Raw genomic sequence first — 16,601 nt, 5'->3', positions numbered from 1 at the left:
AAAGAGTAGACAACTTGCTGTCAGAATTTCAATCCTCACTTTTGATGAAATGGGTGAAAATAATATTAATCATCTTTCTTTAAAAAGTCTTCTTGGTGAAAAAATTCAAAATAACGTGCAGCTTGAAAGTGATCTTCCTGCTTTCATGAAAAATGAAGATGATTCCTCATGCTTGAAAATCAGTAATCAGCCCATGGAAAGATCTGATTGGTTCGAGGATGAAATATGTAATTATGACAAGGTGAGAGTGTATATGGAAAAGCTTCCTTCTCATGAAGAAAGAGGTGTTGAAGTTATCACTCAGCTTGCAGATAGCCTAGGTGAAGCATGGAAAAGCACATTCCTTGATCAAGAAGAGAGGGTCATAAGCAAGTTCTTATTATCTCTTCAGCCAGAAGACCTCTCTCAAATCAACCTATTTGATGATGATCCAATTCTTCGTAGAGAGAAGGCAAAGATGCCTTCAAATGAAACTCCTTGTGCTAATTTTCTTCTTGAAGAAAAGAGGAATGAAGTTGGATTTTAACCTAGTGATGTCTCTGCTAGCATGTTAAAGGACACTATTTTTAGTGAGGAAGGGGAAATTATAGACACTTTCCTATCATTACTCAAGCCAGATCATTTCTTTGACGATGACTTAGGTATTCATTCAAATTAGATTGAGAATGAAGCATTCATTGATAATTTTTCTTTTCATTCATCTATATATGGTTTTGCTGATTTGGATTGTGGGAGAAATGCTAAAACATGTGATGGCATTTTGGTAAGAGAAAAAGATGGAATTTGTGGCATGTTTTATGACAGTTTGGTTCTCAAAAAAGATGAAGAAAACACATATTCAAGGGTTGATCCTATGTTGTATGAGTCGTCTCTATGGCTACAAGTCAATCATGATATCAAATGCCATATACAAATGGTGAGTCTTTATGATAGCATTTTCAGATATTATGCATCAAATTTTCTTGAAAAGGTTTCTTCTTTTCAAAAAAAAAAGTTTAAAGTGAAACCTAGTCAGATGCATGTTGAGGATCATTTCTCAAGTGAAGAAGAATGCTATGATGATTTGTGGCTGTTTGGAATAGAATGTTGGATTGCCAAAATTTTGCATACTATGAGCTTAACACTAATACATTTGGTACCAAATTGCAACGGTAGTGCTGTTGCAGTTTTCCTGTCACAACGTTGTTGTTGTCGCAATTGCGACACTCTACCGTCGCAATTGTGATGACGACAAGGTTGTGACAAAAAAATTGCAACGGCACTGCTGTTGCAATTTGGTACCAAATGTATTAGTGTGAGTTTCAACATTAGAGAAGTTTTCAACAAGTAGTGGTTTGGAGCTACTCTATTGAGGCATGATTTTTTGATTTGGAAAGGCTCCTACTTCTCCCAGCCGATAAATGGATTCACATGACTTCTTCTTTCTTCTGGTTCTCATGCTAGGTTCTCTATCTACCTTTGTAAATATTTTGAATATGTTTTGTTGTGCATAGTGGTAGTTTGAATAATGTGCAAGTTTCATACTTGTTGGTAGTTTAGGTGTTTGGTTTGTTAGCTGGCTTTTCCCTACTCCCCTCCACCCTCTCTACAAGTAGCTCCCAGTTTTCTTGCTGACTCTATTGCCCATGGATAAGGCACTTTTCTTTTGCCAGAGATTGTTGGAGTTCTCTAATTCTACATCAAAAGTAGTCCCATAGTTAGAGCCCCTGTTAGCATCTATATGGACACATTTTTCAAAAATTTTGATTTGTGGTTTCAAACCTCTTTGAACCAAGGTTCAAAGTAGTTTGAAGTGGTTCAATGGTTCTAGTGGTTCAACATTCTAAAAGCTCATCCCATATTCCAAAACAAATTAGTGGTTGGATGTAAAGGACATACATATTCAGGGGATTCTACCCAGAATGTGTGAAGCTATAATTAGAACCTTAGGTTCAAAGTTTTTAGGAGATTTAGAATTCAAATTCAAAGCATACGAGTTTTAAAGGTTCAAGATACACAAGTCTAGAAGTGTATATGTAACTCAATGCTCAAAAGTCAATGCCCAAAGGATTGAATACACAACTTTCCTTAGTTTCATGCATGATGTTACTGGAGAGGTTTGGGCTAAATGCTAAGGGGAAGAAAGACACTGGATCTTTATATATAACCCAATAGGAATTATAGTTGTCTATCATGAAATGATTAGACATTGATAACTTATAAAGATTAAAAGTAGAAACTCAAAACTGTTTCTCAAATTCATGGTACTAGTTGTGAAGACCAAATTCATGGAGTGTGCTCGAGAAATAAACTTGAAAAATCTAGAGAAACATCATAGTGTGGAAGAAGATAAAATAATACATTTGAGAAAGCAGGTGAATTACTGGACACATTTTATGAACAACTAATATGAGACTGTGTTTTGATGATTATTATCAAAGGTGTATTGGCTATCATTAATATCATCAGGGGTATGTCTTGATTCTGAATGACCTAGAAGTGCAGTCATAACATGTTTGAATTGAAGGTAGGGTAGGCTAGGTGGATAATGCTTCAATAATGATAGAAAACATCAAAACTAAACCTTTGATTTGGGCAGAATTGGAGATAACATGAAGAGTATTTGATAGATACTTGATCCCGTAGTTGAATTTGGTATTGCAACTACCTCATGAACTTAATTGCGAATAAAATGAAGGATTCAAATTAAGATGCTCAAGTTATCTAATCAAGATTGACAACATAAAGGAAGTCCCTGTAGTTTCCAAAGACCCAATCAAGAGTCAAACAAAGTTTGAACACCATGAGTTGGGAAGGTGATCACGTCCTCGCAAAACCCAAGCATATGCAGTCATTGATGGCAGTTTGAGTTACACATATTGAATGCCAAGCACTGAATTGAAACACAAAAGCATAGGAGTTTGGGAGTTGGAGCTTGCTAAAGTCACAGTTAAGGGGATTTTGAGCATCCAAACATAACTATATTTCCATCAAATACCAAATCACAAATTTTGAGAATAGTCAGATGTACGGTTGGAAAACCTGATAGGTCTCTCAGAGATCTCCATTCCAACCAAAGAAACATGAGTCACTCTTAGCCAGTTTGGTTGCAGTTGTTAAAGGGAGAACATGGTGCTTGAAGAGAAAATGTGTGAGCTCACACATCTTGACAAAGGGCATAAGCTTGACAAGGTGACTCAATTTGATGTGTTTGAATCTTCCTTAATAGCAACATCAATATGAATCTTGTCAAATCATGCTCGGATCATGTCTAATGGAAGCACCTATGGTTTCTAAAGACTTGGCCAAGGATTGACTTTGGTTTGAGCACCTGGACAATGACCAACATGGCACCAACCTTTTTCAATGGGAAGTTAAAGAAAACCTAATGATGTCTTTTCCTTTAAAGTTCTGACTTGCACATGCGTAGCTACGTGACTGGAGGAGGATTTGCTGGAAGATTCATTCAACACAATGATATGATAACATCAGAGGGATCTTAATGTGCATTCGAGCTTGACTCATCAAAGGTGTAACATTCGACACAAGGAGACAAACCTGAATTTGTCAGTATTTTCAATTATCCTCAATAATGCATAGAGCTTAATACATATTAATGGTGACTCATCACACACAATTTCCTACAAAAAGGTATTTGTTTATATCTGAAGGCCCGATATACACCATGTGGAAATATGGTATTCAAGGAATTCTTCCTTGATATTACAGCAGATGAAAGATCAGATATATGTGAAGAACATAATAAAATCTTTGAACATGTAGTTTGGGATTAGTAAGGCATGATTCACTAGGAAAGGCATAAACATAAATTACTAAAAACAACATCTTTATTGGCACATTAATCTCCATAATGTTTGGGATTAAACAGTGGTAAATGTTTGTGAGTGAAAACTTGAGAAAGAGTAGATAATACTATAATTTTTTATTAAACATTATAACTATTTTCGACCTTTGTCATTCCTCAATGATAGGATATATGATGTTGTTTTAAATCATAAGGGAGAGACAGATAAGAATGTCTCCAAGAGTTAGTTGTGTAATTGAAAATCTATGGGAAAAGTAAAGAGATAAATAAATCGGCAACAACAAAGCAGAGGGTTCCATTCTTTCTTGCTTCCAGTGACAAGGGAGTGAGATAGTAGATTCTGAGATTGTAGGAGAGCTAATTTTTATTTGCTCTTCTAAACTTTGTGTTTGGAAGAATAGGGAATTTTGATTCTAAGTGTAATAAAGGGAGATCCTATTTATTTTCAGATAATGATACTGATACAATATGCATTGAAATATATGTAATTTTATACATGTTAGGGGAGGGAAGTTTGAAAGAAAATTGTACACTAAAACTTTGAGTTTTTGCAAAGTTCTCTCCACTGACTGTTATCTTGGTATAACTTTCAGTTTTCCCTAAAAGCATTTAGTATCACTATTTCCTGAATATATTTGATTTCAAGATACCCTTAAAGTTATGATTCTTCACTTTCTTAGAATTTTATTTATTATGTAATGCAACATACAACAAATTAACTTTGTGTCATCCGTTGTTCTTTGCTTTTCTTTTCTTTTCAGTTATTAAGTTTCCACATCTACTCTGTGTTTATGCGTAAATGCTTGTAATCCTTTCGTGCTTTCTCATTAAAAGCATCCATATCTGTTTATTGTAAATCATATATAGGGAGTTATACCCGATAAACTTCAGAGGGCACTTACACCCTTTCAATGGTGAAGTGACCCAACTGTTAGTGCTTATTAGTCTTCTTACTTGGGCATTTAGAGTTATATTTGCATGTATTTTCTTGGAGGACAATCTGTTCACTAACACATCCTTATAGACCTCGACATTGTGATACTATTGATTTCTTTTGGCCTTTTATTCCTACTACACATCCCACTCATCCAAATTATATTTTAAAATCTTATCAAGCTCATAAATGTTGAAAGATTGTTGAGTTGAGTATGCCTAGGATATCTCTTCAGGTCTTTTGCCTAAACCTTCTACACCTATGTCTTCTGATTCTTCTATTTGTAATGGTCAACCACCTCTTGTATCTACCAATCATTCTAGTGTTGTTCCTCCTCCTAGTGTGGTTCCTTCTTCTAGTTCTCAACCTACCGTTGTTCCTCTTGTTATCCCATCAAATGGTAAGAAACCTATGGTTTTTGATCCTTCATCTTCTTAATAAATTTCTAGGAAGACTAAGTCTATCTGACATGCTCGTCAATGTCAAAAGAATTGTCAGGCTTGTGCTAAAGCTCGTATGAATGCTTCTCATTAGCCCATGTTTGTAGAGTAAGTTAATCATACTAATGAGATAGATAGATTTGATATTCGTATTTTGGATTCTATTGCTTTTAATCTTAGTGAAGAAGATATATTAGATGATGATGATGATGAACATGAGATTATTGATCTTTATTTTGATCTACCTAACATGATTTCTATACAGCTAACACTTACATCTACTCCTAAGCATAGTGACTCTCCATAGGGTCCTTATTTAGATTTAGCTATTGTTCCTACTGTGTTGGATATAACTCCATCGCAAGTTGTCCACCTTCTCTTGTTACTATTGATCAAGATGGGAGAGGAGGGAAATGTGCCTAAAGCAAGTTTTCTAGCATGGTAGAATTTTGTGTGTTTTCTTATTATGGTATGCTTCTCTCATATTGTGCTTACTTAATTTTTGTTTAGATTTATATATACGACTCTTATTGCTCTATTGGTGCAAGGTGATAAAGGAATCAAAATGTCGTATCATTCTTCTATTCCATATGTTGTTATATGTTATGTTGTACATTTTCTATTATTAGTACTTGTTTCCTTCTTTTGTCTGCTTAGATTTGTGACATAGTAGCACCAAATCTTTTTCATCTCTATGATGGTTGTCCAAAAAGACTCTTCTTTGTAACTCTTATTTGTCTTTCTTCCATTGTGTTATAGTTCTACTTCCTCTAGGGAATGATGATATTTCATACTTGATATAATAGTTGTATGTTATCATATGATCATATTGACCCCAAAGTTAGTAGATTCCTTTTTACTCTTTATATGTTATATGATCACTTCCCTTGATTTGTCTTCTCCTGGGGGAAACTCAAAGTGGAAACATCTCTCAGTGGATGTACATTTACTTTGTTAAATCCATTGCTCCTGCTAAAGTGTTAGTAATGAATTTAATGTGGGGGCATACACTCTACTCATTTTGCATTCCAATCATGGGGTAGTGACTATGGATTCTGAGTATGGCTTGGGGTACTTTAGCCCTAGATGCTTAGTGTGCTTCCTAAGTTAGCCTCAAATCTATGCATTTCTACTTCATCCCTTATCTATGCACACATCTTACAGATCCCTTTATGGCTTATGCACAATCCTAAAGAATGGATTCTTCATGCATACGTTCATTACAAGAAGTAAGCATCCTTGACATTGGGTCTCTCTTTCTTTTGCATACACATATGCTAAATCTTGTCTATGGGTGATGCATAAAATTTGATAAGTCTTATGCATGGGTAGTGCAATCTTATGAACCATTCCATGGTGATATGAAGAATGTTGATATATGGATGGGTCGTCTGATGGGTTGAATAACAGGTTACCACCTAGTTAGATCATTCAATGCCATCTTTCTACAACAACTCTTTTGGTGATTCACAATAGGGTTGGAACTCTACTGGGTGAGATAATCACTCTCTTTCTTTTTTCTCATTGAGTCATTTATCTCTCTCTTATGATAATCTTGGAGTTATAAAAGTATCAATCCCTTGGGGGCTTGATGGATTCTTTGTCTCCTTGATCGTAATGCGATTATCTTATGCCTTGTGCTCTACTTTACCAAGAGTTTGGATTGATTCCATACTCTCGCTAAATTGGGAGATAAATGTACCATCTTAAATTAGAAGAACTCCAATTTTATGAAGGTTTATCATATATTTTTGTACCTTTCCTTCTTTCTTTCCTAATTTGTCCTTTTTCCTAGGTGGAATTGGGGTAAAACCTAATTGATCCTCTTTAAAGCTCCTATTTTCATGACATAAAGCTTGAGGTAGGATATATTCACCCAAGTCCTCCCTTTCCTTCATTTAATTACTCAATCTTCTCTCTACACTGAAATGACTATCTCTTGAACTCTATGCTTGATTTCTGGAATTTGAGACCTATTTTGGGATTCCAAAGGGATCTCGAAGGTTTCGAGCCTTGCTTGACACAAACAGAGTGTGTCCTTGACTAATCAAGGATGTAGTATGCCCTTGATAGGCCAATAATGAATGCGTTGCATCCCTAATGGGCCAATAATTGATGCATTTCATCCTTGATTGGGCCCTATTTGGGTCTCGTATTCCAATAGCTTTTGGGGTGTTGATTCCTAGACAGGTCGGCCTGCGAGAATTAGTCAATTATGAACCCTTTACAAGATCCTATATTTTCTCCATTTCTCATTCATCAAGTTCACAATCCAAGGTCATACAAATACAAGCACCCTAGCTCTCAAGCATTGAAGTTTTCATGTCTTTAAGCAATCTTCAAGCAAATCCTTTATTGAACATTAATGATTCAAGCATTCAAGAAATTGATGGAATCATCTTTAAGATCTCCTTAAATCCATTCAAGATCCTTTGTTCCATATTCTACATCCATTCATCTCCATCTTCTTGATCCAAGGCAATTGATGAGGTAAGCACATTGCATTTGAATCAAGAGATCCTATTATTGTAAGGTCGCAAATCTCAGATTGGTGAATAGGTTATAGATTTGAGTACCCTTTTCAACTTTTTATAGAACTACAAAATCAGAGTTAGTGTCACACTCATTCTTACAAGGCCAATTGGGTCACCCTTGATGCGCAATGTCAACCGGATCACCCCCGATCATCCAATTTTACCCTGATAGATCACCAAAAGATTTATGGGTTGTGTTCATCACATAGTTTCATGCCCATATCTGACAGTTTTCATCTATTCTAATAAGTATAACAAGCATAATATCAAGTTTTAAGGGTGAGTCTTCTATCTCCTACCATATATACTTATTTCATTTACATATTTATCCCTAGCTTATCAACTCATCTAGGGTTTTCAAGGATTTAGTTATCTTTTCCCCTATTCTTCCCAAGACCCAATTTGTAGTAGTGCTCCTTTTTCATTTGGTTAGCACTAGTCTTTCTATATTTAGTTCCTTAGGATTTGGATTGAAAAGACCTATCTACTTGACTTCCCTCTCTATTTATATATATATGGGGTCATGTGATGAACTTAGGCTTTCTTATCCTTGGTTCACATTTCCACCATTACAATACTATTCAGGGGGGAAATGACATCAACAATAAAGTTGCAAACTAGATGTAATAAGTTTAACATTTTCTCCCTAAGCCTTTCAATACAAGAGAAAGAGGGACTTCCAAGCATAACTCTAAATAATACCTAGGTTTTATTAGCAAAACCCAAGTGTGATAAAGGGATGCCAATATGAAACCTAAAGACTTATTAAGAAAGCACACTAGAAAGGCCTCTTTCATGCAATGCTCATATAATTAATTAAGAGCAAGTATGACCTAAACGATCTATGCAAGATAACTATAAATCTTAAATGTACACAAATAACCCAATATAGATATCAAAATAAGTAAATACCGAAGGATGAAATAAAGGATGAAGGAATAACCTAAAAATGTGCTCATAGGACTGATTTTTTCTTGAAAAACATTAGATCTAGACTTATTTTTGAATACCTGACTATGGATTTGTGAATGAAATGAAAAACCCCAAAAAAACCTGAAACATATTTTCTAGAAAAGGAATAGAGAATAGGTTGACCTGTTGGTAATCACTCTAAAACAATTCTCGCAATGTGTTAGTTTGTGGTGACCAATAAGAAATCTTTGTTTGGGGTTATTTTATCAGCATTTTTGGGCCAACATGTTGTAACTAATTTTAACACTAAAGAGACAAAAATACTTGTATAAAAGGGCTTAGGGTTAGGGATTTTCATAAGGAGTGATGCAAAAATTACTTCTTGTGGTGGTATTAAGTTGTAAGGGATTATAGATTGTAATTAGGTAATCATTGGATCGTAATAATATTGGACTTGCTATTTGGTGGACATAGCCTAGGAATTGGGTGAGCCACATTAAATCTTGGTGTCTTGTGTTCTCTTATGTGTGATTTAATAATTTATGATATAGATTATATTTGCATGTAATTGTTATTTATGTTTATGGTTTATCCTAACACAATGCCATCATGTTCTCGGGGTACTATACAAAGGTCATCTAACTTCTCTAGAAAGGTCTCAAGAAGTAGTTTTTATATCCAAATTTGCCAATTCGATATCCTATAATCATGTAACAAATTTGCTGTGTGTGGATGGCTATAAAGTAGTCAAGCCTTAGTCAACCCCTCACTTCGGTGATTTTCACCTCCATGAATAGTTGTTAGGAAAGATGTTGTGTGTGTATGTAGTGTTTGTGTATCCTAGATCTATAGTTCTAGAGTGTAAAAGTACTAAAGATGCTAGGAATATACTCTATGAGTGAAACCTTGACATGTAAATATGCATGTGTGTAAATTTATGAGGGTGCAAAGAATGATTCTTGAGTATAGTGTAGAAATCATGCCAATCCCCCAAGGCTAAAGTACTCTAACCATTTTCAAGATCCCCTTGCATCTCCATGATGATATCTTGCACTTGATGTAGAATAATAACCTCACTTTGCAACGAAGAATAAGAAACCAACCCTAATTTTATCTTGCAATTTCCCTATGTCAAACTGGTGTGTCCATGTGTGTTTGCCTCTTACTTCCTTAATGTGCAAATGACGGGTTTGATGTCCTTTTATAGTATTTTTTTTTAAATTACCCTGTAGGAACTGACCGTAATAAGCAAGATTTTACCTAGAGAGTAAAATAGCTCTAGACCTAAAATCATAGGACCCTCTTGGAATGAGTCAACCTAGTCTAGAATAGGTCAACATGGGGTTAACCTAGTCCAAGAGGAGGTCAAGGTCAATCTATTTCTAAGAGGTTAGATTCATGGGTCCCAATGCTTCTAGCTTCAAGGATTAAAGAATAAGAAACCAGCCCTTTCCTTTTATCTTGCAATTTCCCTATGTCAAATTAGGGTATCCACATGTGCTTTCCTTTTGCTTCATTCATGTGCAAATGAGGGGATTGATGTCCTTTTATGGTGAATTTTTCAAAAGTACACTAAGGGAGCTTACTGCAATAAGTATGATTTTACTAAGAGAGTAAAATAAGTCCAGGCCTAAAATCAAAGGACCCTCCTGGAATAGGTCGTTCTAATCTGAAATAGGTCAACATGGGCTTAACCTAGTCTAGGAGGAGGTCAAGCTCAATCTGTTCCTAGGAGGTTAGATTCCTAGCCCCACTATTTCCAGCTTTAGAGATTGCAGAGGTTCTAGGTGTAATGTATATTAGAGTTTGATAACCTGAAACTAAATTCATGATATAAGGTCTAGATGGATGATGATTCTTAGAAATTAGACCCTACCTTGGTCAAAGTGTGAGAGAAAGGGTAATCAAGGACTAATTAGGTACTACCTCAATCTCACATATGAGAAAGAAGAGAAAAGAGGGAAAATGTGTGCTCAAATTGCAATCGTAAAATGAAAACACACTAAAAAGGAGGTAAAATGTCATAAATTAAAGTGCATCCAATTTAAGATGGTACAAATACTAGGAGCTAAAAAATGATATGACGATTGAATGAAATACAACATATATGGTACAATTAGTCAAAACAATAAGTGTAAGGAAATAAATACCACTAAGGAAAGTTCAAAATCATTATTGACATAATCAAAAAGTTTCCAAGAGGAAGTAAGGGGCAATTATTCCTGCTAGGAAATCACCAAGAAAAGTGATAAATATCTATGATCAATATCCACTAACATTTTTACTTCTCCTCTATTAAAATGTGGTTCTTCAAAACGAAGACAAAAGCCCATAAAGTTTCCAATATTCTAATGCTTCCATGCAAATGTTGTTGATAATATTGTTATATTATATTATATTATATTGTATTGTATTATATTATTTTGTAATGTTTCACCTAGGAGCACCTAGAGGACGTGCAACATGTAGAGATTTCCACGGGATATCCTTGATGAGTTGTATTATATCATTATGATAATATTTGATGTAATTATTTAATATTGGGGGAAAAGAGTTAAATGTCCAATATTAAATGTGACTCAATGGGGGTTTTGTAGCACATGGTTTTAGCACATGGCTTATGTAATACCACTTGGTAGTTTTGTGGAATCTTGCTACTATATAAGAAACCACAAGGTTAGTTGTAGAGACAAGGCAACAAGTCAAAAAGGAAAGTCAAGTAAGACAAGGCTTGACAGGTTAGCCAGGGGAACATTTGTGAAGGTTGGAAGCATGGCATGCAATGTGTGGGTTCATGCTTGTTCATATTGATTGCTTAGTTGTGGCTATGGCATTGAAGGATTTCATGGTTGTATTCCAATTGTGTTTTTGTTAAATAATACACGGTGATGGATGCTTTTGGAGGTTGGAGTTTTTCTCTCAATGAGGGTTTCCCAGGATATATCTTGTCCCACATTTTTTTGGGTATATTGTCTATTCTCTTGCATGTGGATTTTAAATGTTTATTTGTTTCAGATATTTTATGGGTTATGTGGAAATGATAATATTTTTGGTTGCAAATTTCCTTACAAATGTATTCTATAGAAGAAACCCTAGACTAATCCATTTCAAAAGTATAGGGGGGTCATATGTATTAGGGTCAAAGTTTGGTATCTATTTTATAAAGTAAAATCCATGAGCTTTTTATATTAAAGGATTAACAAACATAATTTGATTCCTTACTTCTTCATTATTACATTCAACCATACAAAATTTATTTTGAAGGGGACTTACCTAGTGGGGAAATAGTTCATTCAACCAATTCATCATGTTCTGTTTTGGATTGTAGGGGTCATTGGACAATGCCAAGATCCTTGTTTCTTTTATATCTATCACAATCTAGCTTTAATATTTTAGATTTAATAATTATTTCTCTCCTTTCTTGTTTGGTTCCTTTTCATGAGGATTAGATAGTTCTTTTTGCAAATTTAGGAGAATAATGGTTGTGCTTACGACTCCTTCCATCTATCCTTGGCCATGTCTTGTATACATTTTCTTGGTGCATGTTTTTTATATTAGAATATTACTTATATTTCATTTACCTTTCCCTACAATCAAGAGTGATACATTTTGTCAATGTGATCAAATGTTGCATTTATGACTTGGATATGGATTGTCTCTGCTCATTGATCTTTAACTATTGATGATATTTAGATTGGTTGCTTGGATTTGGTGTGTCTATGCCCTTTGTCACATGATTTTCTAATTTTTTGTCTTCAAGTAGAAGCGATGCGATGCTACTACCAAGTACAATCTTGGTGAAGGATTGTGATTGACTATTATATGCTGACAGGTTGGATACTTTAAGAGTTAGATGTTCAGATCATGGATTGCGATCATGGTGCCTTGGATTTTGGGATGAGATGTTTGGATAAACAAGCAGTTAATTGGTACTCATTAGTTTGGATTCCTATTTTTTTATGGTGGTATATCTTCTTGGTTGAGGATCATGGTTATTTGGTTTCCTTTAAGGAGCTTATGATGTGTACTTTGAGTTCTTTGATGGTGTAATGCCGTGGTTAATTCTCATAGTGAGAGAATGGTTTTTTTATCGTGATATAATGGATAGCTTGCACACATGATTTAGTGGGAGGTTGTAATAGTGATGAGGTAGTAGTACAAGATTAGTTCCTAGTTTGATTTTTATCTTCTAGGTTTGGAGATCTTGGGTTTACTTGGTATTGACACTTGAGTTGTGTGCATGTAGACTTGAAGGATCTTCATGTAGGAGATGGATGTTATGATGCCATGGGTGACTTGGTACTATAGTCGAGTGAGATTTATTGACATTGATATACTTATTGAGTGTTTGTAGATGTTGGAAGATGTCTTAGATCATGTTGCTACATAAGTGTCTTTAACATTTGTATGGTGCACTTGTTGGTGGTAGTTGTCTTCATGGTGTGTGGAGATGGTTGCATCTTGAGGACTCATGGGTTTCTTGGTAAAGGTGGTGTGGTTTATGTTGGATACAATTGTTCAATTGTGTGTTGTCTTTGATGTCACACAAATGTCATATTAGTCATTAGATAATGTCCACCAAGCTCAAAAGGTCAGCAAGGCAAAGGATAGTGTCTACCGAGCTCAGAAGGTCAGCAAGGCAAAGGACAGTGTCTATCGAGCTTAGAAGGTCAACAAGTCAAAGGACAAAGTCTATCGAGCTTAGAAGGTCAACAAGACAAAAGGACAGAATCTATCGAGCCCAAGAGGTTAGTAAAGAAAACTTGTAGTGTCTACCAAGTAAACAGTTCTTACCGAGCTAACTCGGTCATCAAAAGAAATGTGGCAGAAATAGTTCTTACCAAGCTCACTCGGTCATCAAAGGAAATGTGGCAGAAATAGTTCTTACCGAGCTCACTCAGTCGTCAAAGGAAATGTGACAGAAGCGGTTCTTATCGAGCTCTCATGAAGGAATTCAGTTCTTATCGAGTAAACTCGACAGCCAAAGGATTTTATGGATATTGCAATGTTAACCGAGTCAAGAAGGTTAACTTAAGAAATTTTTGGAGGCAGTATTTACCGAGCAGGGTCGGCTAGTAAAGGATTTCATTGTTTTATGAAATAACATTTATTTGTTTAGAGTAATATTTGTAGCCGACTGATGTATGGTTTATTGGTAAATGTAACATGTAAATGGGCCAACTTGACAATCTGAATAGTATAATTAAGAGGTCAAGTTGCGAATTCTAAGTGTGAAGTAGAAGTGTGTGTGGAATTAATGTGATATGAAGACTGATTATTGTGGAAACAAATTTGGAGGATGATCAGAGATCATTGAGGAGTAGCAACTCTATACTTGATCAAGGAGGATCTAATGATGCTGAACAAAGACCTATAGTTAGCAAATTCAGCTGTATCTTGTTCAAGTCAATTCATTGTTGCTTTCTAACCATTGTAGCAGTGATTTCAAATCTCTTAACAGAGTTGGTTTAACAACCATTTTGTAAATCCTCAAACAAGGTAACAGTTTAGTTGAATTGTTCTAGAGACCTCTAGCAAGGCCACTCCTAACAGGGTGATTAAATCCTCTAATAGGGTCACATTTAATAGTGTGTATTGTAACATTTAACAGGGTTGGCTCTTGACAGGGCTCACTTTAGAAGACTGAAAAATTGGTGACTAGTTACTTGGTGGTTTTTCCCATATTGGGTTTCCACATTAAATCTAGTGTCTCTTGTGTTCATTTTGTTTTCAAATTACATGCATGTTTGCTTGAAGATAAGTAATAGTTTAATTTATCGAGTTACAACATTTTTGTTATGTTTACCAAGTATCAACAGTAACTAGATATTTAAGACATCTAAGGGATCTGTGGATTAATTTTTGTAACTGATTCACCCCCCCTCTCAGTTACTCTACCTTTAATTCCAACAGTTTATGCTTTCATTTGATATGTTATCCTTGACATTAGGATGATTTCATTATTATCTCATGGTATACTCTTAATAAATGTTTAGAGTTTTTTAGATGTTATCGTATGTTCGTTTAGAGCATGGTATCTCTTTAGCTGAGATAATTTAGATCATGTCATCATGTTTATGTTCTTGAGGCCATAATTGGAACTTTGACATTGCTCTTGGTTTATTTTTTTGGTATTGAATACATTGATCATTTGCTAGATACTTCATGATATTTCTATGTTACATTTAGAGTTCTCATGGATTGATTGGTTACAAGTTCTCATGGATACTTAGAGAGAGTGGCGATGCTAATTTCTCTTAGATTATAAATGTATATTTTGGAATACCTGATGATTTCAAAAAGAGGTCTGAGGGTCATTCACTTGATATGGACTTGAGAGGAAATTATTCTTAGATTAGTATTGATTAGAGACTTTGATATCTTGATGAACATTCTCATTCCCCACTCTTGGTCTACTCAATGGTTTACTACTTGAGAGGTATAGCTCATTATTTCTCTCAAGTACATTATGTTTATGCTTGTCTTTTATTGATATGGATCTTGAACTATGGTACATGAGTTAGTTCTAGAGGGTTCATTTGAGATATGGTTTAGCATTGGTTATCAACTCCTTGTGCATATTTTGTTATGGTGGTTGAGTTTGGAAGATGGTTTTATATTCGACATATTCCTTGGATTAGGAATGGTTATTCCTTGGTTTAGGAATGGTTTATGAGTTTGATATTCTTGTGTGACACTTACATCCATGATTGGTCATATGGTATGGTTTGGGTGTTGTTGTGGCTTCTTGGTTGGGGTTTATGGAGGAGATCTTACTTAGAATAGTTTACATCTAGAGGTGTGTGTAGAAAGACATGATACATGTAATGATTTGCATGGTTTCTCTTTAGTCTTGATTATCTTCCTAGATGTTCAACTTCACTTACATTAGATTTGAGATTGGTTGGAGCTTCTGATCACTGATTTTGCTCATGTATGTCATGCGAGAGATGACATGGTTATTCCTTTATCTATTTCCTTTATTTGTTGTGGAGAACTTGAGAGAGTATTGGAGAAATAATGATTAGAGTTATTTTTACAAGTTCTTGGTTTGTGTATTGTGGATGTCCTTGATACTACATGGATTCACTTCTATGATATGTTGTGAGTGGATTGGCTATAGATTTAACATTATCTTTTATAGTGAGAGCTTCTTGGTGCATATGTGGTAGGTATTGCACTTGAGGCTTGTGATTGCAGGTTACAAATTGGATATGTTGATGTTGTGAGATTCACTTGGTATACCTTCAGAGGTATGGATAGTTGAATGGGTTAGCACTTGATGTGGGTGCTATTTTAGCTATGAATTTTTTAACAACCATAAATACATGTTATTACCTTTGGATCAGGTGTTCGTGCTTGATTTTTTAGTTGGTACAAGATTTTATGATTCTTAAGTGACAGGTTGGGTGACTTTCTCTTTGGATGGCTTCTATGTATGTCTAGTGCCAATGACATAATAAGAGGTGGGATCATTCATGTTTGAGATTCTAAATAGTTTGATTTTGTTGTGAGTACCAAGATGGAGCACATGGTGCACTTTGATCCATGATGGTAGATGTGCTAGGAGGGATTGTTCCTTTGCTCATTTATGTGCCTAAAAATTGACCCTATGCAATGTATACAGCAAGTGAGATATTTTTGAGATTATGTGTGTTGCACACATTGCATAATATTAGTATAGTATATTATTTTAATTTATTATGTAATATTACACCTAGGAGCACCTAGATGGATGTGCAACATGTAGATATTCCCTTGGGATATCCTTTATGAGTTGTATTGCAACATTGTGATAATATTTGATGTAATTGTTTAATATTGGGGAAAAAGAGTTAAATGTTCAATATTAAATGTGGGTCAACATGGGTGTTTTAGTACATGGTTTATGTAATACCACTTGGTGGTTTTGTGGAAGCTTGCTACTATATAGGCAACCACAAGGGTAATTGTAGAGACAAGGGAAGAAGGCAAAA

The sequence above is a fragment of the Cupressus sempervirens genome, chromosome 2 (assembly GCF_028749045.1).
Source record: "Cupressus sempervirens isolate cs-2001-9-10 chromosome 2, ASM2874904v1, whole genome shotgun sequence".
In the NCBI taxonomy this organism is placed as follows: domain Eukaryota; kingdom Viridiplantae; phylum Streptophyta; class Pinopsida; order Cupressales; family Cupressaceae; genus Cupressus; species Cupressus sempervirens.
The sequence above is the reverse complement of the archived record's forward strand: the minus strand, read 5'-3'. Positions refer to the sequence as shown.